The sequence below is a fragment of the Triturus cristatus genome, chromosome 9, assembly GCF_964204655.1.
Source record: "Triturus cristatus chromosome 9, aTriCri1.1, whole genome shotgun sequence".
In the NCBI taxonomy this organism is placed as follows: Eukaryota; Metazoa; Chordata; class Amphibia; order Caudata; family Salamandridae; genus Triturus; species Triturus cristatus.
The window spans coordinates 955,255,390-955,280,281 of NC_140592.1; the positions used below are offsets into that span (position 1 = coordinate 955,255,390).

At 45.3% G+C, this 24,892-nt stretch overlaps 1 protein-coding gene across 4 annotated transcripts in view; it reads left to right on the plus strand.

The window, feature by feature from the left end:
- KCNK10 (potassium two pore domain channel subfamily K member 10) overlaps window positions 1–24,892 on the plus strand; it is a 375,826-nt gene that overhangs the window by 336,488 nt on the left and 14,446 nt on the right. The gene's annotated exons all lie outside the window — the stretch shown is intronic.

A 24,892-nucleotide genomic window follows, 5' to 3' on the forward strand; every position in this document is an offset into this window, starting at 1 on the left:
AAATGTCCTAGCTTTGGAGTTGCCTGAAGGGATGTGAAATGTAGGTAGTGTTGAAAATGATTCAGTTCTTGATGGCTCCAATAACTTAGCCAGGTCACTGGACTAACTTGATGCTCCAGGGACACTATCTAAAAGTGCCAAGTAAATTAAATATAAAATAAAAATTATGATATTAAGTAGTAGTTCTACAATCAATTACATGTAAACTATTGAATGCCTCGCTTCAGAATATGGGTTGATTTAGAACTTTTCCAGTGAAATATATGTAACCGGGGTTATATAAGCATGGGCACATTCCCTTCCCATATCAGGAGAACCCCAGCTGCAACCCCATGAAGAAAAGCCCCATTGACAGCTTTTCTTTCGAATGAACAATGAGCATTGTGCAGGTGTAAGCAGACTGGAGTGATGGCAGGTCTGAGGAGTAGTAAATACACACATTCTAACTAAATGTTGATCCTCTTTGGCACTGGCTGTCATTCACGTTTTCTTGAGCTCTCTCCACTCAGGGGAAAGTCAGAGGTGGGCTGGCCTAAAGACGAGCAGGCTAAGTACAGGTGTAGCAGTCCTTGTCAATCATTTACTGTTGCACTCGTCTGAAATATGCACACCCCCTAGGACAGTAGATTTACTGTAGTTTGGAGATGTGAAATGTGTCTTAATAGGCAACTGTCTGTAAGATCACAAATATACGTCAAAGAGAGGTGGGGGAAACAGCATCTGTATGTGAAGTGATTTAATTCCTCCAGAGTGACGTTTTTTATTATTGGATGAGAAACATTTCTTTGTTTTATAATGTGACACAAGATGTCTCAGCCATACAGTGCATTCCTTGTGTATTTTTTGTCTCACCTTCCTTCAATGCACAGAACCTCCCAGGTGAGCTGTCTCCCTGAGATCATCTTCAGCCCATGCACCAATCAATCTTACAGAACCTGGCTACAATGAAGCCCGGCCTCGCAAAAGTAGCTGAAATCATTGGCTACAGTAAATGAGAGGATTACAGCATCATCATACAGGTCAAAACTCCCAGCTGCTGCCATGATCGCTTAAAAAAAAACATTGGCAAAGCCAATGGCTTTTGCCTTTTAGAGGCAAATGCTCCTAGGTGTGCCAGTGCTTGTTTATTATTTTACTTTACGGTTGTATCACAGTAAGCATGCATTTTACAATAATAAAGTAAAAATTAAAATATAACAGGTGCAGAAGTGCAAAAACTGAAGCAAGTGTCTAGGCAGCTCTTTGTAGCTACATCTTGTTGGGAAAATAAAACCTAAAAAACAATGATCGGTGCATGGATGGGTTGGTAGGAAATGGATTTAGGGGTGGGGAGAGGCAAAATAACTGTGTGGAGCTGCTTTTATGGGTTTTGCATTCATGGCATAATACCAGTGATGGTGGACAGCCATCTTAGCCATTATACCTAAAATTACCTAAACCAGAGTACCCAATGGCTGTCTAGGCTGTCCAAAAGTTAATTTCTGTATGTGTACTGATATTTCAATGTATGTGTAAGTATGTGTGTGCATGCTGTGTTTTGTGTGTGTGCATCCAGTGGCAGCCAGCATGGCTTGTGGGAGGCGGGGTGGGTGCGGGGGAGTCACAGGGCAGGACGCGCGGGGGATAGTGGGGTTATCAAACGGAGCGAATATAAAACAAAATTAACTTACCTTGCCGCCGGGTCCGGCATCTCCGCTCCTGCTCTCCTCATGGAACTCCAGGAACAGGAAGCACAGCAGCCCCCATTGACCTATCACAACACTGCAATGCAGTGTTGTGATTGGTAAGCTCCCAGGCTCCCCTGACCAATCACAATGCTGCAGTGCAGCGTTGTGATTGGTCTGAGTGTCCTGGTTGGGCGCCTAGCCAGGGAATAGGGGCCTGGCCATAATCTCCATGCAGGCTGTAATGCAGCCTGCATGGAGGATGGGGAAAGTGCGCATGACTGGTTTGGGTGGCCCACGAGTGCCGACCAGTCATTGCGCACTTAGGAGTGGCCAAACCACTCCTCCCCTGCCCTGCTCTGAGAGCAGAGCAGCCCCTCCCACCCGTCCACCCACAAAGCAGCGTGAAGCATAAAATGATAATAGCTCAAAGTTGTTATCATTTTATGTTTCTACTTTGCACTGCTTAACCCCTTCAGCGCGGCGGGAATTCCCCCGCGGTGCTGAAGGGTTTGAGCGCGGGCGGGGCCATGACGGAACGGTTCCGTCATGAGAACAGCGCAACCGATGCTCATGACGGAACCGTTCCGTCATGGGCATGGAAGGGGTTAAAAGCAGTGGGGCGATGCTCCTCCGCCATAGCTGAGGAGCCGCCACTATGTGCATCCTTCATATTAATGACCTCTTTATGGGTACCATGGTAAAAATAAAGACAACCACAAAGGTGTTTTGCACCCAGTTTTACAATTAATGCATATCACAGGTTTTAGGGAAAGTGAGCCTAATTTCCCTCAGTTACTTCTGATTGAAATCTCACAAACAAAACAGTTGCAAAGATTCTTTTTGCATGCATGCCCAAACGTTAAAATAATGATACCATGCACAAATAATATATCTTGGGGTCGTTTTGACCCCTATTGAATGTGGGTCCTGACTAGTGAGTAGGGAACATCTTTATACATCAATATCATAACCAAAATATCGAGGACAAAAATGTTGATAGTTAAGTAGGTATAGATTTTTTGTACCTAACTTCCCGTATATGTACCATGACAATATATATATCTTTAAGATCTGTAGGCGTGGAATTAAGAATAGTAAATCTAGACTTTTCTATGCGCACTTTCCTTCTGACATTTTTGTGCTCTCCGTTTTATCTACGACATTAAGGTATGCCAATAGTGCCTACTCAATATTGCAGACTACCTCCACCCTGTTCTATTGTGGCAACAAAATAGGTCCATAAGTCATTGAAAAGATTCTGAACTTTGGAACCCTGCCAAGTCGTCTGAACAAAATTACCAAGACAAAGTGAACGAGAAAATTCCCGAAAAGGTCTTCGAGGTCCAAGGAGATCGTAGCCAAGCGGAAGGGCAGATTTTAAGGAAAGGAATAGGACAGAATTCTAAAATCGTCACACCTCTCCTGTCCTTAAAGTGACATCTGAGGGCTCGGTCTGAATTTTGAGGCCGACCAATCAGTAGCTGTGCTTTCCGCCTGAGTGACGTTTTCTGAAACGCCCACTCCATACTGGAGCACGACAGCGACACAATGCAAAGCACTTTCTTGTCACGACAAAGGGGACCAGTGTTGCCAGAGTAAACATGTCGAGTGCCTTAAATAATACGGAAACGACAGTTGTGTACACAGCCGTTTCTAGATGGTTCGTGGACGGTGTTGTTTGGTAAGCCACGTCTTCTCTGCTGACATCAACAGAAATGTTTTATAGCGCCCTCCCTTGTCTCTCAACGTTTCGAGCAAGCTGGTGGGGATTTGCTCCCTTCATTCTTATCCTCAGAGATGCCCGGACTCAACTGGGCTTTTGGCGCTAATTTAGAGGAGGGATTAGCAATGTGTGTTTGCAGCTCAGTTTTCTCCTTGTTCACAGGGGACTACCAACCTGAGTATCAATCGGGTGTGCAGCTAGACAAGAAATACCCATGTGCAGGAAAAGGAATGTAAAACATGCATAAGTAGCACACCTTCGTGCCGTACTGAAACACATCCTGCTGTTCGAGCTGCAAAGGAATATGCGGGCCTGTGGCCTAAAGCGAGGTCAGTGCGACGTTATTCCTCATTTCCACGTCCAAAAGCTGCTGTGCTGAGAGAGCAGCAGGAACGGCGCCATCAAATGCTGGCCTTGCAAAACACTTCCTGGGGCTGCAGGGGGCGTAGCTGGCAATTATGTTGAAAGTGCGGTTGCACCAGGGCCAAGAACAATGAGTGGCCCTTGGGACCCCAATTATGGTGTCTTTGTCTTCTATACTGTGGCTAGAGTGGGCCCATTTAATCTTGCTTGTAGGTGAGCCCTCCAAAGTGCTGCATAATTGCTGATCAGTGTCTCTCCAGGAATATGGGCCAGTCACATTAGCGGCCTGCATGACTTTCTAAGTGGGAGGGTGCAGGAGAAAGCCCCCCCCCCGCCCCCCGCACCTGTCCCTAGCAGTCACTTTTGGGGCATCTGAGGGTGGTCCCTTTTATCGTCCACACGTGGGTGTGGTTTCTCTGGCACCCTGATCAAAATCCGAGAAGCCTTGAAATGTTCACTCTCAGCAAATCTGTCGTTATCTATCTTAAACTTAAAACCACTTGACTTTATAGTAGCCCACCTCGGTGTGGTGTTCACATGTAACTAATCACTCGACGCACAACTGTATTTCAACAGTAGAGCCTCTTATAACCTCATTTGAAACAAATCTTTGAAACTACAAAAAGGAATAAATAGCACTATGCAGATGACTAATGTCCTGTAGGGTGTGCACTCTGAATATCGAAACCAGAATATCTATGGCACAGAATATCGAGGACAAAATATTGAACCCAAAATAAGCTACTTATCAATTTTATGTACATAACTCCACACACATGCACCTACACAATATATATGCCTTCGAAGTACGTGCATGTAGAATCAGGAATAGTAAATCTATACCTCCTTAAATGCACTTACCTCCGATATTCTTGTACCACCTTATTATGGGGGTCGATATTTAATACTACAACCATACAGTATAATGAAAACGTAAAGTAAACATTGCTAAATGCTTGCTTAGCCCACGCTGTTACAGTTGGGCATGAACATCATATTTTTAATAATATGCTTTTAACAGAATAATCAGTATGGCAAAGAATAATGAACATGTCAAGGGTAGAATGTGTATGGTGTGCAATGTATAGCCAACAGCTGGCACTTACAGAAAAACTAGCATGTGAAGTACGGACTGTGTGTAAACAAGGGGGGATTTGCTAACTTTATGTGAGCACGTGTGTGTCACTGCATTGTTTTGGTATTGCTACTTACTGGAACACAGTAATGCAAATATGAAATGTACAATGTATGTTCACATGCCTTGTGCATAATTCTCATTTTACAAAATATGGAACAGTTTTGTAGCACGTGGGTATCTGTCAAAAACATTTAGGGAACAATGTGCATGTATATTGCAGGGTGTTTGTGCCCAAACTTTGCACTTTAATCAGTGCAAGCTATACGTTTGTACTTTCAGTGCATGGCGTTTACTGCATGCTGTTGCAGAGTCATACACCTGGGTAGGGTAGAATAAGCATGTGTGCACTGGACCGACATTTCTGCAGTCTCTGGCAGAACTGCAGCTGCAGTTTATTGTTGATAGTAAAGTACATTTTTACTGCACACGGAACAGAATAAAATGTGAGGGTGAAAACTCTCTCAGAGTGATGGTGAGTGTTTGCACTCGTCCACGCTGAAAAGTTATGAAGTGTATTTGGGTTTGGCCAGGGCAGATTCCACACCCAGATGCACACTGGTAAGTGACCTTGCACCAAGGGTGAATCTAGTGCTGTCTGTTTACCCAGGCTCTCAACCTCTGAGAACTCTAGGCTCTAAATGTTGGCCTGGAACACCAATCAACATGCTCAAAAAACAGAGCAAGACTACTTTGAAGCTTTATCTACCACTCTGGGCAACAGCATTGAAAACCAATATTTTTGTGACCGAATGATTACAGGGTCTCAAGCTGAAAAGATTGGGGTGCAGAACCTGGTTTCCTAAGGTGCACAAGCCATAGGGTAACAAAACCGTACACGCTCAAGCTACATGAGCATGCATGTTGTGGCAGTCGTAAAAGAAGGCGTTCACGTTGAGCGCCTGTGCCACCTGAGACATTCATTTCTGTTTTATTTGCCTTTTCCGGATGGAGCTTTAGGAAGTTTCTCTGTCTGAATGGCCACATTCTCTCCATGATCTGTAAAATCAAATCAGGAGCACAAAGGCTGGCTCTTGATTCCCTTGGAAAGAGACGTACATCTGAGTGTAAGCTGCCCATTGACAACACTGCAACACATGTCTCCGAATGACATTGAGATATACCTTAAAGATATGCGGTGATAGTATTGACCTCTGTGGAACCAAAATTGAGCAAGACCTTTGATACATTGAAATATGCTGCGATCTGCAGAGGAAGGGGGTGATCTGTTGCAAGACAGTCCATAAACCGCCTATTCGCCACAGGAGCAGCCAAGTGATCGGTGGCTTTAGAGCCTGAAATTTGCTTTGTGCCCAAGGCCCAGTCCTGGAATTCTGGCTCTCAGATCATGCCAGATTGCGTCCAATGGATAATTCCAAAGCCAGGCTACGTACTGCTGTAGAGACCAAGGGCCTTGTATGGAATTCGTAACACAAGCTGCAGGTAGGTTAAATATCACCTTTTATAAATGAACCTCACCCACAGTATTCAGGGCAACTTCCTGTTTTTCAAAATATTACACCTAACGCCCCACAGTTCTAGAACACGTTCGACAGAGAGCTACCCAGGGTTCCAAGGTTCCGCTGCAACAGCTAGCCAAGATGCCACACATCTCCCCCCCACAATTACCAAACAATAAAACAGAAAAAGGTACCTTGAACACACAATTAGGAAAGATTAACAAAATCATTCACAATTTGTTATCATTAGTCTAATGATTGTAGCGACAACATTTCAATTGAAAGGGAAAACGTATTGATAACCCATTGCTTAGGGCCTGAAGCTCGAGAGGTTTTTGACGATTTGACAGAGGAGAGCAGGACACAAGCGATCTCACTGAATTTCACATTTGTGTAAAGCAACTGACTCTTCATTACCTTAAAATAAGTATTGTGTTGGAGGGGTATACTTTTGAAAGATTTCTAATTTGGTTGAGAGTCAGTGGAATATTATATCATTAAATTAAGAAAATTTGAATCCTCTTACAATTTTGTTTTTTCTTTGGAAGAAAACTATTGAGACCTTTTCATGCTACATTTTTATATAGACAAAATTCGAGAGGAGGTCTGGTTGAAGACGATCTGTCTGTCTCTGAAGGACAGAAATCGCAAAGAGATCATTCTTAACATGGTGTTGACCAGAAAGATCAATGGATTCCGCCTCCTTCAGATATTAACCTGGTAATTGCTAGGAGAAATTAACAGAAGTTCTAATAAACAACAGAAACGTAAATATACAAACTGTAAAGACTGCCTTGACCTGAACGTTGTATTTAAAAAAAATTAGGAAAAAGGGGCCTTTTAGTAAATGCTGTAAATCAAGCAGAAAAGAAACTAAAATGTTTCACGTTTGTGAGAATGATGCCTCTAATCTTCACATTGGGGTAAAAGGGAATGCATTTTAGGACAAGGATTGTGGTTAAATAAATGTGAATACAGTAGAAGTCCTCATGGATTCTGGTGCATGGCTGATGTCAGTATCAGGAGAAGTATTCTTTAACTCGTTCCGTGCTCATGACGGAACCACGCCGTCATGAGCCACGGTTGCCGTGTGCTCCTGACGGAGTGGTTCCGTCATGCTGCGGCTGTTGGCGGCCGCGCCACCCACGCGGCGCTAATTCCCCGCCTGTGCGGGCGATTAGCGCTGTGAGCGGAGTCATGACGGAACCACTCCGTCATGAGCACAGCCCAACCGTGGCTCATGACGGAGTGGCTCCGTTATGAGCACCGCGCCACCGCGCTGCCCCCCCGCACCCTCCAGCGCTGCGGCGGAATTTCCGCCGCAGCGAAGGGGTTAAACAATGTAGAGACTCTCTTGCTCTCTTACAATCTGATGTCACCCCACAGATTTACTGTTATAAACCCATAGAGCTAGTAAGGTATTTCCACACCAGCATTGAATTCATAGGTTGTACTTGCAGTGGAAAAGTTAAGGCATCACATATTGGAGCAAATGTGCTCAGTTTGGTACATCAGGGTGACATGAGTATTATTTGGATTCAGGGTACATAGAATCCATAAAAGTAAATCTGGATATTAACAACGTTTTACATTGTCAATATTCTAACCAAGATGAATTTCCAGCAAAAATTCTTAAACAATACCCTAAAGTCTTCTAAAATTATTTAAACTGTTTTCCGTAGTAGCTGGCAGGGAGCAAGTGTGGAAGGGCGGGGTTGTGGGGTTCACGGGGAGGGGGGATATTACAAAAAAAAATTAAAAAACACTTATCTCTATGCCGTGTCCGCAGCTGCCTCTCCTCTGTCGTGTTGTCCCTCATCGTCTCTCTGGAACCAGGAAGCACATAGGCTCCCTCCCCTGACCAATCACAACGCTGCAGACGGGGACTGGGAGGCTTTACATGCTCCTCACCAGGCTGTGTAATGTGGCCTGGTGGGGGACATGCAAAATGCACAGGACTGCTTGGGCAGCCCAAGAGGGCCGGCCAAGCAGTCATGCGCACTTGAGGAGTGCAAACCACTCCTCCTCCAGGCCGAAACTGGAGTTCCAGCGCCGCCCAACCTCCCCGAAAAACATAAATTATAATAACAGAAATTTCTTCTGTTATCATCTTTTTTTTTTTACACTGATCCATGAGCACAGAGCAGTGGGACGACACTCCTCCGCCTCAGTGTAGGGGCCGTCACTGGCTGCTTGATAAACTATGTGTATTCAAATTCAAATCAGAGAAGGCTCTGTGCCAGTCGCAAGTAAAGTCCGAGGTATGCCTTTCACTGTTAGAGATTGAGTGAAATAGGATTACAAAAGTTAGCTGTGAAGTGAGTACATTGGATGGCCCCTGTGGCTGTGGCACATAAATTGCCGGGTGATTTATGTTTTGCATAAATGTGAGGACTTTGAAAAGTGTGTTGTTGTCAATAGATGCCTGTTACTCACTCTCAGAAATAGTGCCATCCCTAGATTTTGCAAGGGTCTTTAGCACTCTTGATCATGCAGCAGCATGCCATCATTTAAATCACATGGGGATTCTAAACGCTTGACATCATTTATCACATTTTTTAGTACTTCCAGTTTTGCAAGAATGCCTTTTGGTTTCATTTCTGCTTCAACCGTGTTCCAGCGCTTGATGGCAAAATTGTTTGGTGATATGGGTGGTGTCCATTGTTATCAGGATGACATTTTACTGTGCTACAGGGTGCTTAGAATATTGGATGAAAATGGTTTGACTTTGAAAGGAAAAAAAAGTGTTCCTTGTAATCTCAGCCTTAGGGGCAGCACCAAAAGACAATCTGCTCAAGGCCATTCCTAATTTGGAATCCCATCCACATCACCAGTCTGTACATAAGCTCAACAGAAGCTGCAGGTGCCTCAAGAACTCCTTTAATGCAAACACCTCTTCCACAGCCCTCAGTGCTTAAATTGAGCCAATGCTTTCTGGTGCCTGGCACTGGCACGTAATTGCTAACACCGGCACGTATGACAGTCTAGCACATGGTGCCGCTGTTTGTTTTGTTTAGAGATGATCAAAACAACAGTTGTTTATTAATTCAGGAAACATTAAAAGTGACTAATATCTTCTGCAAAAGCCATTGTTACAGCTTTGGGGCCCTCAAGAGTCTGAATTGTCACACTTCTAGGGGTGAGATAGTTGGTAGTTGCATTGCCATTTTCATTGATAAGGGCCCTGGCATTTTTTTTTACAAATTAAGCACCCATTGTGTGAAGAAGAATATATGTGCCCCGTGCACTGCAGACGTATTACAGCATATTACAGAATGATTACAACTGGAAGTGTGCGAGATGTGTCTTTCTGAGTGTGTGTGTGTGTGTGTATGCGTGCGCGCGTGCACATGTTCGCATGCCTCTGCTGTTATTACTATGTCATGTTATATATTAAACTTGAAGTGACGTCTACGGCCCTCATTACAAGCATCCACCAATTCTGGTGTGTCCGGAATGGTAAAGCTGCGTTGGGGAAATAGTATACCAGCCATTTTTACTGGCCTCAGTCTGGTAACGAGGGCCTATGTGTTCCCATTCATTGGATGAATATTTAGGTCTCGCCTGACCCAGCGCATGCGCTGGTCTGGCGAGACTTATTGAGAGGGCTCCAAAAAGTGCTACCAGGCCAGCCTAGAGCCACAGTGCATGTGCGCGGGCGCGCGCGCCACGCTTGACGTGATTACTTTCACTTTCGCGGCCGCTTTGATGTTTACCGCGATCACTTTCGCATGTAGTTCTTTCCCTCGTGTGCCTCTCCCCTCGTACCATGCTGCTCTTTCCTCATGTCTGTCTCCCTCAGCACTCTGTGTTGCTCTCTCGTGTGCTGCTTTTCCCTGCCTCCCCCAAATCCAGCTTTGTTTGTTTGATTCCCCCACTTGCTCCTCTTTTGAACATCCGATCCCCAATACCCGTGAACCTATTTTTAAAAATATTTTTTTAATTGGGTGCACGGCAGCTAGCACATGCGCTCTTGCTTGTCTTCTTTCATTTCTGGAGGAGGAATCTGCTCGACACATTCTTAGGCCCGGCGCTGAGCTGCTTGTGAGGTGCGTGACCCAGGCAACGGGCAAACATTAGCCCGGGCTTCTCTGCTCCACCTCAGCATTAACCAGACATTTTGCCGTGGTCCCAAGACGTCGTATCCTAAAGTAATTGTTTCCCGGATAAACACCTATTTAAATAATCCCGGAACTAATTCTAGCCTATGTAGAAGTAAGCTACACCATAGTTCTGCTCGCATCTCCAACTGTAACACCACAGCAGACTTCTCTTACTCAGTAGCAGCCCTCCCTCCACAAGGTCTTAGATGGGGGGAACCGTCACTCAGGTTCACCTAGATCTCAGTAGCCATTCACATAATTGCTCATAATTGTCTTCACATCTATCTGACAAAAGGTACATTGTTCGAACAGCAGTAAACATACTCTGGCTCGGAACTTTAAGTGGGCCGGGTCCTGCCAGCTGTTGAGACGCTCGAGCTCTCTATATTTTCCCTTCCCATTCAGGGTGAAAAAAAAATCTTTACTCGGCAGCGGTTCAACCCTTCCCTGCCTTTGATGTAACTTCAAACAGACTCGCTATAGTTATTTAACAGCCTCGTCATTTCCGAACTGAAGCATTTTCAATATTCTATGCAGGGGAGCCATAGGTGTTGCTTCTTTATCTTATGCAGTTAACATACATTGGCAAAGCCAATAGTCCTGGCTTGTTGTTGGTGTAATGTTACCTCTTGTCAGGGCTTTAAGTGGGACGGGTCTCACCGGTGCTGAGCACCTGCAGTTTTTTAAAAGGGGCATCGAAACGGGGCTCTATTGGGCTCTGTTTCGTGCCCTGGCACAGGCGGTCCGTTTTTTCCCGGACTGCAGTGACAGCAGGCACATTGATGTGCGTGTCTGCTCACTTCTCACTAGCGGACAAGTTACGGCATTAGGTCATGCCAGGTGAGCCTGGTAGGGGAAGGGAAATCCTTTAAAGAGTAAAACTTTTTCTATGGTTTTCCCTTTTCTTTTTGAAACTCAGGAGCAGCAACATTGTCGTGGTGTCACCAGGGCTTTAAGTGGAAGCTTTTTCAATATTATATACAAGCCATAGTTGCTGCCTATTTATCTTACGCAGCCAACAACCGTTGACAAAGCCAATAGTCCTGACATGTTGTAGGTATGATGTTACTTGTTGTATCATACATCTGGATGCAATAACAGAAACAGCCAAATACAAGTGGGGCAGCACACTATGCTATGCACAGATTTTTAGCTTACATGTTTTAAGCCATGGCCTTGATTACATTGGCCACGCCCCTTTGAGAGACTCCCCAGTTTTTTTATCCTACTTAATGAGCCGCTTGTCGTGTTAAATATTCAGGATGCAATGACAGAAGCAGCAAAATACCCGTCCGGCGGCAGGCACACTATGCTAAGCACGTTTTTAGCTTACATGTTTTTAAGCCACGTCCCTTTGAGAGTCCATAAGGTTCTACAGGGCAGGTTCCTTAAGTACTTGTGGAAGCTGTTTCTTCCAGATCATCTAGCTAGAATCTTTCGATCTACGAACCACAGCTTGCTCTCAATTCAGTCATACCACCTCAAGAAGTTTGGTGGCAGGACCCTACACATAAACACCAGGATCATCCCATGGGAGCTCACTCCCAGTGCATCTTTGACCGGAAAATTACTTACTAAAACTCATAAAAACCCTGTTTTTTTGTGAAACCCATTGTTCACTTCCATGCAGGTGGCCACTTGTGTTTACTAAGGCTTGGATTGTTTGGATGCCTAAAAACCAGCAACTACACTTGTGGCGCTTCCGATTCTCAAGAATTTTACAACTTCACTATCGTCTATTCATTATAATTGCTGATTTATACTGATGTCATCTGTTAGTAGTGCTCTGAGGCTACATTAGGTAGGGTGTAGCGCTGTATTCCCCCCCCCAAATAAATTTATTAAGATGATAGATAAACTTACTTTGCTGTGAAAGGGGGACACAAAGACCTGTTTGACATTTCCATACTTCCCTAAGAATTCCCCAATGGATGAATCACCCTAAAAATTGCACCAGTACCAATGCCTAGAAATGTTTATGTGAAACAAGCATACAGTAATCATAAACGTTTTGCTTTTTCCTTGTAACTTTAATGATGAACTTGATGTCAACTTGCAGTCATTGAGACATTTGATGAATGCTATTCTTATATATTGCTGCCCCCACCAATGGCCCAACTTTTCTGGGGTTTCCATCTTTTGATTTCTCACGATTTCCTGTTTTGGCTCCAATCCCCAGAATGGCACTATTACTTGTGAGTACATCTCGTTCAAGTTTGGTGAAGCCCTGTGCATCTTTTTTTATGTTGACTGTCTGTGAAGTGTGTCTTGTCCTGTTGTGTTTTTTTTTTTGTGTTATGTCTGATTTAGGGCCTTCCCTAGTACTCAGAACGGTCAGTTGTCATTGTCTCCCGTAACTTTCTAGAGTATATAACTGCATCCTGTTATGTAACTCGCTCCTCCTTCCATTCTGTGCTTTCTGCTTCTGCCCACTCAAGTAGTTTGCCCTTCTAACAGGCAATCCTAGTTGCACCGGCTGTTCTCCAAGATATGGCTAATCTTTTTTGTCAAGTATCAAAAAGGGTGGGACCAGGTAGTTTGCACAGGAGTCTTTTTGAAAAATACATTTTGGTTCCCTGAACAGCTACTTTCGGGCAATAGCTTGTTCCCCACTGACATACTAGTAACTGGTAGCATCATCATTGGGTCTTCCCTCTACCAGGAGGGCATTTCTCAAAGCAAAACGACAGTAGGGTATCCGTAACAAGTAGGTAGTGATCTAAAATTACCTCCTGTCGCAATGCAACAGGAATTTCTTAAAACATAGGCAGGGATAAGGTTTAAAAAGAGAGGACATGTCTAGGGAAATATAAGGTTCTCACATCAACATACTTATAAGGTCAAAATGTTTCAGCCTACCTGCGCCCATACAGGTCGATGGCTTTCATCAGGACCATTAGATTGTATGGGTCCCTTTTCTGAGCCAGTCGGGACACTATCCCCTGGCTTGGAATGTATCAGGTATGTTCACTCTGTGAGTGTTGGAGAAAACACTGTTCTCCTCTAGAAAGAGAACAAGCATTGACATAGCCAATAGGTCTCGCCTTTGGGACCTTATAAGTGCTTAGCCATGCAACAGTTGATGTTGTTGCACAAAGGATATTGTGCTGCATAACTAAATACTTATAAGGTCCCAAAAGCGAGACCTATTGGCTATGCCAATGCTTGTTTTGTATGCCGTTACAGTAGCTTGAACGTATGAAGCATGAACATGGTGATGAGAACACACGTATGTGTGTGTTGGTGTGCACACGTTCTATCACTGTTACTGTCGGGATGATTAAAATGTGAAGTTGAAAAGGTGTTTGTGTACTTTACATACTTGTTACAAAATAATGAACAGGTGAAGTGTAGCATGGGGAAGTCTGTTTATTGTCCAGATTTTAATTGTGGTTACAGGCTGGTGAGCGTAAAACACGTGAGCCAAAGAAAAACGCGTATAAAGGGCTGAATGGGCCGGCAGGCAATACTTTGTTTGCGACAGATTATTGCGAATGGTAATGCTGGATAGACGGCACATACTCTTGTACAGCGCTCTGATACCCTTCTAGGGTCATGTTCGTGCTATCAAAAAATATTATAAATAAATTGAAAACGCACTAAATAGGAAGTATGCATTTTAATCCCGTTCGATTAATTAAAATGATTACATGTATAGACCATTGCATAAAACGTTGGAAGTGTGGAATTCTCAGCCTTCATGCCTTCAATAGGTACAGACACAGATACGCAATATTCGGCGATTGCTTACCGAGTTAATGGATGTTTCCGCGCCCGTATAGAGCACACGTATCTGCAGAAAGTTAATGGGAAAATAAAAGATGCTGAAAGCACCCGGTTTATTTCGACCATAAACCACGGACCCGTGAAGGAGCGAGAATGATAGGCACTGAGTCAGAGCGCTCACTCCCGCCGGGAGACATATAAACCGTGCTCCGTGCAGAGCTATTCGGCTGGAACGCGGCGAAGGACCGAAGGGCGGATGAGTCACCGTGTTGAGTGATTAGCCTTTCGAGTTGTCTGACTACGCGCTCACGTCTGGCACGCCGGCTCGTGCTCAGTCATTGTAAGTGCGCCTCGCGAGGGTCAGGTGCATTCTTCATGGATACCAGGCTGAAGGCAGGGACAAGGGATTATGGAAGAGGACGACAGCAAGAGAAAGAGCTGATCACGACCACGCATTGGCATAGCAAGCGAGTGATTAGGCCTAAGCAAGGGAAATTGGCGTTCCTGCCCCTGGTTTGCTATAGAAATGCAGACAGATTAGAGTTGATGGTCCCTCACACAGCTTGGACCCCCGTGCCACTGCACCAGCCACTCTGTCGACAGATAGGCACCCGAGTGCTTGTCCTGAAATGAGTGAAAGACCCAACAAGCATTGGTATAGCCAATAGGTCTCGCTTTTGGGACCGTATAAGTATTTAGGGGCATATCAGCAACAACCAGCAATAATTATCGCTCAGCGCTCTTAGCGTGAGGATAATTATCGCCGGGTAACGTGGATCTTTATCGCTGAGATAGCGTGCTATTAGCAACGCTTATCTCCTCAGTGATAAAAATCCTCACGCTAACTGCCTAATGTGAGATTATCGCTGGAAACCCAGTGATAATCTCACGTAATGTGGCGTTAGCTTGCTGATAGGGACTCACAAACTTAGCCATGATATCCACCTTCCATAGGATATCATGGCTAAGTCAGTTCTGAAGCAGGCGTAAGGAAAGGAGCAATAACAGGGGTTATCGCTACTTTTCCTGACGCTATGCTTCATAGCCTGGGGCTTGATGATAGGAGAAATGTCGCTTATCGACATTTCTCCTGTCATGTTAGGTCAGGAACGCCCACTTTGCATCTCATTAGAGATGCAAAGCTGGGCGTTAGGAATCCCGACGCTAAAGCAAGGTTTCACGCGTTAGCATGGCCTTGCTAATTAGGTGATAAAATTATCGCCGCTTTTCGGCGGAAAACGGCCGCAAAAAAGCGGCGATAATTTTTTATCGCCAGCTTGTAAATATGCACCTTAGTTATGTAGCACAATATTCTTGGGGCAACAACATTAACTGTTGCATGGTTAAACACTTATAAGGTCCCAAAGGCGAGACCTATTGGCTATGCCAATGCTTGTGTTTTTTGTAGTGCGTGGGACGAACTTGTTTATGGCTCATATACGGCTGCAGCCGCGGCCTGTGGAGGGTGTTCGGTGGGGCGGAAAGGCGGGGCGGGGGATACTAAAAACCGGAATATGCATAATTGGAGGTAAGTAAACAATTAAATAAAGAAAACGTTTCGTAGCGCGCAGTGGATCGCAATTTGCGATGCAGGGCGCGCTACGAAATTAGTTTTATTTATTTAATTGTTTACTTACCTACAATTATCCATATTCCAGTTTTTAGTACCCCCCACGCTGCCCCTCCCCCACCCCGCCTTTCCGCCCCACGGAACTCCCTCCACGGGCCACAGCTGTGCGGCTGGGTAACGTCATCCGTAACAGTGTTGCCTCTTCCGGTGCAGCTGGGGTAGAACGACGAAGTAGGAGGAAATAAAGACAAGTGCCCTGAACCTCCCACCCGATTCTGGAGGGTTGGCATGTAGGATCCCTGCCATATTGGTAGGAGCCCTCAGTCAGTTTTTTACGAAAAGTACATGTGCAATTGTGGCATTTATTTTTTATTTAATAAAATTATTACACCAATGTTGTGCACAGGTTTAAAGAGGCTCCTCCCTAGTGTCACTAAATGAACAAATTTGCTTGCTTTGCCGCACACACTAAGGGGTCCAGTGCAGAAGGGTGGATGTGCCGATAGAAGTTAGTTAATTATCAGCACTAAACAAACTCGACGTTCAAAACACGACGTTCAAAACACGACACATAAAAACGCAGGCAGAAAGGAACAATTAAAAAGCAGACCGGGTGAAAGTGCAGATGGAGGTCCGCGACGGGCAGAAAACAATTTTCAAAAAAGTGTTCTCCTGAAGGACAGAGAAGCAACGTGAGCGTAAGCACACTGTGTTTACCCGGTGCGCCTACTCAGACTTAAACGGAAGTGAGGCATGGCTGAGCAAACGAGTTTGGAGGCAGTCAAGAAGAGCGGCATTGAAGTGAACCGATGGCAGGCAGGGGCAGGGTAAAAGTAATTTTGTATTGAATGCAACAGGTCTTGTGGGCACTGAAGCTCGACCTGTGAAATAGCAGCAGGGAAGGGGGCGGAGAGGAGGCTATGAGGGAGAGCGACGTAAATGCAGGCAGAAAGCAACAATTAAAAAGCAGACCGGGTGAAAGTGCAGATGGAGGTCCGCGACGGGCAGAACATTTTTTAAAAAATGAGTTCTCCTGAAGGACAGAGAAGGAACGTGAGCGTAAGTACACTGTGTTTACCCGGTGCGCCTACTCAGACTTAAACGGAAGTGAGGCATGGCTGAGCAAACGAGTTTGGAGGCAGTCAAGAAGAGCAGGGAAGGGGGCGGAGAGGAGGCTATGAAGGAGAGCGACGTAAAGCCATATGGCTGCTTTGCGTGCGTGCGTGCACGCCTCGTGCACTGTAGCTCTATGCCAGCGGTAGCACTTTGAAAAGTCCCTTACCAAATGTCTCTCCGAGCAAGCGCATGCGCTGGGCTCCGCGAGACCTAATAAAAACTAAAGCAACATAATCACCTGTCTTGTAGGTCAGTGTTAAACTGCAACCAACACTGCTTGAGGGGCGGGAAGGTGAAACAAGTGTTTTCCACTTGCAACAACAGGCACTGGTTACAAGTGACCTAGTAATTGGTGTGATATTTATTTCCAACTCATCAATGTGTGCGGTAACAGGAGTTAGTACATGAGCTGCTCCAACTCAGGGCTGTAGAACAGCCGAATCTCGTGATGTAGGAAGATTAAGAAGACTTCTCTACCCTTTATATTCTCTGTCCCTCTGTTCTCATCTTTACTTTGACACATCTTGGCCTTGTTTACTACACCTAAGAGGAACAGTTGCAGCTGGTGGGCTCTGGCAATCAATTTTGGAGACCCAGTTTTATTTTTCATCATTCAACCCGAAGCAAGAATAAAAAGGTAGAAAAGGGAGCGAAGAGGAAGAGAAATATAGAAAAAGAAAGTCAAGGGGAAAAAGCAGGAATAGAAAATAATTTGCAAGAGTGATTGCAGAGATAGCAAGTGTAGGGTGGTGGTGAAAGTGTTAGAATCAAGACTTAGCAGCCTTGGCATTGGGCAACCATGGGATGCAGCAGCACTAGTGGCTCTGGCTGAAGAAACACTGAGACCATAGACAAACACACACACATACGCACATTCACACAGGAACAGGCACAAACGCAAATACGCATGCTGGCGCACACACACACTCTCTCTCTCTCTCTCTCTCTCTCTCTCTCTCTCTCTCCCACTCTCACTGGATGAGTATTGATGGGGCTACTAAGCCTTACTCTGAGTTCTGAAACCTCACCATTAGTGCTGCCAAATACCAACATCACAGATTGTGACATCAATATTTACTATTTTGAACGCCACACCTACACATGGGATTTGTAACTGCATTATATGCATTTCTAGTTGGAATGATGGCCAAATGATATATATTTCAATTGCGCTAGACTTACATCTGAACCCAGATCTTTTTTTCAGCCCTCAAAGAGAGAAGATGGAAAAAGTCAAAGGCAAATGCTGCCCTGTAACCCAGCTTAGTAAGAAAAGCAATCAAGAATGGTGAAGAACAAGTAGAAGAGGAGGGAGAGTATCTAGTCTGAAAAGTTGTTAGGATGTTTCGCATATTTAACATTAGCAATTGTATGCAATCCCCTTTCCTGGACAAGAAGGTACACTTCTCTCCTAAGGAACCATCAGGGCAGGGGTGGCTCCTCTGCTAAGGCAGAAGAGAGTCGCCCCATTGCTTTTCAGCACTGCAAAAAAGGAAAAAGAAAATGATAATAATGCGATGTTATTAACATTTTTTTTTCCTGCTAAGGCAGTTTTGCGGGGCTGGGTAGAGCAGGGGGGAGGGGTGGTAGCACTCTCTAAGTGCACATGACTGTTTGGCAGGCCGTCATGCACACTTTGCATGTTCTCCACTGGCTGTATTGTACAGCCTGGGTGGAGGACATGCCAGGCTTCAAGTCCCTGTCTGAGCGCCGAATCAAGGTGCTCATACCAATCACAACGCTGCGTTGCAGTGTTGTGATTGGCTTAGCGGAGCCTGGGGGTTCCTGCTTCCTGAACACAGAAGGAAGAGGACAGAGAGGATAGAGGAGAGGCGACGGCCGGCCAGCCAGCTGGATAGCCAGCCGGCAAGTAATTGATCTTCTTTTTTTATCCCCCCACCCCATTACTGCTGCTCGGGAGCAGCCACCACTGCTTCAGGGATTCCTCTATCAACACATCCAAGAATTTATCGCACCCTCTTTGACTGATACCAAAGCCCAAAATGAAAGCAATGTGGAACATGCTGGCAGCAGGGCTTTCGCACATTCAATATTTTAGAGAAGTGTCATACATCATCAGCCATATTGCCACCATTCTCATCAATAACCTCTTGAGGCTATTCTAGGTTACTTTAGCCTTCAAGCAGGCAGCGGTATTATCCTTCATGAAGAAACTTTCCTTCCATACTTGGCTACGTGTGTAGAATCAGTCATGTCCCAACAACTGCAGACTTTGTTGTGCACTAGTGGCCATCTAAAAACCCTTCCAAGCTTTCTTCAGACCAGGGAAGATGCATAGAATAGCCTTGTTAGCTTTGACCAACAACCTGTGCCTGGCAGCGGATGCTCACGGGGCCAGCATCCTTGGTGTTTCTTCACAATTCAGCATCATGGACCAAGGTATTTTGTTGAGATCTTTAATGGAGGTGGAGGTGGGGAGAAGGAGTGAATGGTACTTAGGGGCCTATTAGGATCTCGGGCGTATCGCCACTGCCGGTGATCCGCCCGCCAAATTTCCGTGTCTCTCCCCGCCATATTAGTATGGCGAGGGGCACTGCGGCGGACGGAAAGACCGTCCGCCACTTTTCCACTGGTCGGATTGCCGGCCGGGCGGAAAAGGCACACAATATGGTGGCAGGGCTTCCATATTATGATGCCTGCGGTGGAATGCCTTTCCATGGCGGAGACTCTGCCATGGAATGGCATGCGGGAAATCACTGTGGGGGACCATTGAGGGCCCCCGGGGGGGTTTGAGGGGTGGGTGGCTGCACTGGGGGGTACCCCCCTACATTGGCATACACAAGGTGGCAGGCACCGCGCGGTGCCCGTCACGTTGTGCATGCCAATGCACAAAATGCATATTTCACATTGCGGCGGGTGCTGCTTACAGCACCGCCCGCCACAATGTAATATATGTGGGATGCAACTGCCAGGGTGGCGGTCGCATCCTAATGGGCCTAACGGGACGGCCTCACCTCTGGCGGTCAGTCCCGTTTACCGGTACTGTGCGCCCGCCATCGCAGTGGGGCCCTTAGTTCGCCACAATGTAATATATGTGGGATGCAACTGCCAGGGTGGCGGTCGCATCCTAATGGGCCTAACGGGACGGCCTCACCTCTAGCGGTCAGTCCCGTTTACCGGTACTGTGCGCCCGCCATCGCAGTGGGGCCCTTAGTTCTTTCACTTGGTCTCCCAAGCTGCTGCATGAGTCAGATCAGTCTACAGGCCGAATTGATATCTAGCTTTCAGCTGTGGTTTTCCACCTCTGTGGTCGACAATACATTATCCCATCTATGGATTTGACTAACCCCACTCTAGTGGTAACATTTAACTTCTGTCTCGCAGCTGTTGTGGACAGGTTTCTCCCTAGCTTTTTAAAGGTGAAAAGTTGCAAGGCAGTGGCTCTCATTTGTGGTACTAAATCCACCAGGACTTTATCTTCCGTATAGAAGTATTGCGAGCGTGACCCCTACTTGACATAGTGATCGGTGACAGTACATCTCTTCTCCCAAAATACGGAGCGGTAGTAAGTTCACGCCACTGCCATCTCTGGATCGTCCTTACAGGACCAAAACAGAGCCTGGTTGCACGATCAATTGGCCCGCAGAGTCTGAATTATTAGAACAGCCTTTATCCTCAAGCCATGCCGAGCCGCCTGCAGAATGCAGCCCCAAGGTTTCCAACAAAATGAGTGCACACATTTCACCTATGCTTGCTCGCCGTTACTGGTTAGCTAGGTAGTAGTTAAATCCCCTGTGGGTTATGCACAAGGCATGCCTCATAAAAGTCGCAGGCTTTTGGAAGAATAACTTCCAAAGCTATGTGCCCACCTGAACTCTGTGAGGAGCAGGTAAGTGCCTGCTTCAGGTTCTTCCATTCTGTAAAACCCGGCTGAGCTTTTGGAGTCCAAACAGCCGTTTCCTAAAACTTTCTCCTGTTTCTTCATTGCCATCAGACTAGCATATGCAGTGCTTAATTAGTAAAAACACAAGTGTCCAGGCTAGGCCACTGCAGCTTGCAGCACACATTCGTCGCCCCTGCTATGCTGCCAGTGATGGTAACAACACAACTACTAACCATCACACTCTTACAAGTGTGACAGTTCGGACTATTTCGGGCTCCCAAAGCTGTGAGTGGCTTGGGCGGCCTGTAATAGTCACTTGTATTGTCTATGAAATTAATAATTAACTGTTGTTGTGGTAATTTCTAAATTAGCCAGACAGCGCCACCTTGTGGTAGACTGTCAAGCTCCGCTGTTGACAATTAAGTGCTGGTGCTGAGCACCAGAAACCACTCAAATGAAGCACAGGCATTTGAGGTTCGACAGCCACGTGGGACCTGTAGCCGGCTTGATCTGAGAGTTGAAACACTTGTTGATGCAGACTAGGGACTGTGTCCAAAGGACCTGATTTACCATTAACGTGTTGCACGTCGGTTGTAACCGCCCTTGATGCTGCTGCTTACTCGCTTGTTTGCAGTGTAATATCAGAAAACCAATACATTATTCAAACAAGAAAAAACAGACCAGCAATTTACCATTCAAGAAAATAGTAAATATATGGGTGTTTTTGTAGGCTAAATAGGTGTCTCTTCGGTTTTATCCCTTAGGCGCACCATGAACCCTTCACGTAAGGGGTGGACTCTAAAATAAACAAGAAAATACATATACAATTATAGAACAGTAGTTACAATAAGTGTAGCCCTGACATAGGCAGAGCTCTCCTTGTATTATGAACAGCCCTGTAGTCCACCTGAAAATCATCACCTTACAGTTTGGTAAAGGCTGATGAAGGGAATTGTTGACGCCCTAGGTGAACTGATCATTTATTGCACATTCGCCTGTAAGCAGGGCCGCTGTAGTTACATACTGCCAGCTGCGTAAACCATCCTTTCCTGAGAGCCAGGCGTGAGTCTAGGGTTCTTTCTATTCCCTAAGATTTCTCAGTGCCTATGACGGCTAGATTCCTGGTGAAGAAAGGCAGGCAGTGCGATTGGGAATCATTTTTAATACTGTTCAATGCTGAATGGAGACAATGGCTTAGGACAGTACAAGGTATTGGTCATTTGAGTTTGACTTAATGAAGTCATTAGAGAATCAGTGCTCAATTATTTAATATCCACTTTCGTACGGGGAGGTTACTTTTTAGAGGAGACGTAAAGTGCCACATATTTTCAGATACTGTATGTTCCCATTCTAGAGTTAGAGGGCTCCTGGAGGGAAGTATCCACACAAAACCATCTACGGGGCATATTATCAAGGACGGTGTTAAAATTATCGCCGCTTTAGCGGCAGAAAACTGCAGCTAAAGCGGCAATAATGGGCTTGATAATATGCCCTGGAGAATTCCAATAGAAGCCCATGTTCACACCAGTTTTCTGCGGCTAAACCGGCGATAATTTTTAACGCCGTCCTTGATAATATGCCCCTACGTCACCTAAGTGGTTTTTGCTCAGAAAAAGTTAAACATCTAACTTACAGTAAGTCGTTTTGGTTAGACCGAATAAAGATGCTGGTGGCTAATTTTCATGAAAAATCAAGCAGGACAGTAAATCAGAAGCTGCCCTATGTTTCATGAAAAATGAACTGCATCTTTAATTCTGCAACTAAGCCTAGAAGGGACACTGACAAAACACTTCACATATTGTGTTGAATATATTGCACATTTTTTAGTTGTACTGCTCTACATCATTCGCACAATTGTTTCATTTGACCTCGGATGTTGTGATTAATTCCTATTCATAGTTTATAAACACTTCGCTTCCGTCTTCTATCGTCTTGTCAATCAATTGTTACATTTTTAATCTATTTTTTTATGTAAATATTGTTTTATGATTTTAGTCATAAACAATAAACGTTACTATTACCAAAGTTCACTCACTAGGATACAGACATTGATTTCCCAAAGAGGACAATCGCACGCTTTCCTCAGATCCAGCTCCTATTTACTTCTTGTGTGGCTCCTTGCCTTCTAGCTTGCTAAGCTACACAGGCCTTCCAGCTTGTCAGGTGGGCCACTCTTTTACCTTCGTGAAGGAGTTGGGTGTACTCGAATACTGTTGCCCCATGTGTTTCAAAATATCTTCTGAACTGATGCTGGATAAGCTGGACGGCCCACTATTATTAGGGGGCATTTACTGGGCACTCTTCTTACTTGGTTTTCCCTTTTTCACAACAGTTTCCAGATCTGTGTCCTCCTAAGGGACGCCTATCAGTTTCAAAGGAGAGGCTACATATGTTAGTACACATATTAGAATTGTAGAACAGTCAAATTAGAGAGTGGTGGTAGTCTGACAAATTTAGTTGAACAGTTAAAAACATGTAAATATAGAATAGTTTTTTTGAAAAATGTACAGTGTGTGGTTCATGAATGGGTAATGGTCTGCGATCTGGTGCATGCCCATGATTTTTGGACTGGTTCGGACATTGGCTACAAACAACAATGGGCTGAGGGCAACTTAAGGATTTCAGCACCACGGAGAGCTCCTAAACTGGCCAGGAAGCTAAAGGTTTTGCTTTGATGTTGTTTGCAGTGTTTCTGGGGTACCACATAGGGGTTGAACAGGGGGACATGGTGGCTCCCCTTTATGGTTAGAAATTCCATGAGACCGTAAAACCTGTTAATCGCTCCATTTGAGATAATGACAAAGGGTCATTGGTTCCCATTCCCAGAGGAGTCGCTCTTGCTGATGGATGTAGATCAGGAGGGCTCTGAGTCCGAATCAAGATACTGGCTGGCAGGTCACAGAAAACGTATCATCGAGAATCATACAGTCCACACAGAAGGATCCGGCAGATACAGAGGTCCACAGGGTTTTGAACCAATGGACAGTACTCGGGGTATTTCCAAGTGTGACTCAGTGACCCGCGTTCTTGTAAATGGCTGCGGGTAAACTTCAAATGACAGGAGTACTACAGCAAGGCATGGTCAGTACTAGCAGTGGCGTAGGAAGGAGGTGCACTGGGTGCGGGCTGCCCCGTGTGTCATCACTGATGGGGATGACAAAATGGAAAAAATATGTGTTTTGAACACATATTTTGGCAAAAATGTGTATTTTAAACACATATTTTTGCCATTTTGTCAAGCCGGGGGTGACAAGAAATTTTCCGCACTGGGTACCACCTGACCTTGCTACACCACTGAGTGCTACTGAGGGAACCTCGCCTGCAGTTGCAGACAGATTCAATGCAGGTAGCCGTCATCTCTGGCGTGTGATCTGGATGGTGTTTTAGTGCTCTGGGCCACCTAGACTAATCTCCTTGGGTGTCTTTGGTGCTGCAAGCCGGCAGGACATCAGGCAGTGGACATGTATGGTAGCATTGTCAGGCTTGTCACAGTGTAGCGGAAAAGACGATAACACATCTCATGAGAGCCAGTAGGCAATCGTAGGTTCACACAGGTCGTGTATCGAAGAGCTCTGATATGGCTGAGAGGAGGTCCATCTTGTTTTCTGAAGATAAATCGTTCCCATATCAGGGTACCTGGAAAATGCAGGAAGAGTGACTTTTAGCACAATCAGTATTTCTGTCCCCTCATGCATATATACACTCATTTAGCCCTACCCATGGGCCAGAAACATAGAACACTGGAGGTGTTTGTAGAGCAGCACCAGCTTCATTTACTGCGATTCACCGAAGGGAGTTAAGTGTTTCAAGGGCAGGGCTTAGAACTGGAATAACAGGCTCGTTTTGCCTTTTGTACCTTGCAAAAGCCAAGCTATAGTGATATATACATTTGTAGTTACTGGTGGCGAAAAGGACAGCCTGGTCCATCTCTGGACCTGCTGAAAACTGGTATTTGGTCCTCAGCTTTGCATTTTACTCACTTCATATACTCCCCCTGGATACGGGCTAATGACAGCGATTAATGAAAGCATTCCACCCATCACTTTTCTATTTTTGTACATTAGCTGCCCTTACCTGCCTGTCGCAAAGTAACATCTTACAGCTTCTGAGGCTTGGGTATGCAGACACACTTGACGAAAACAATATACAGTGCGATATATGTTAGGTTATACGCAGTAACCTGGT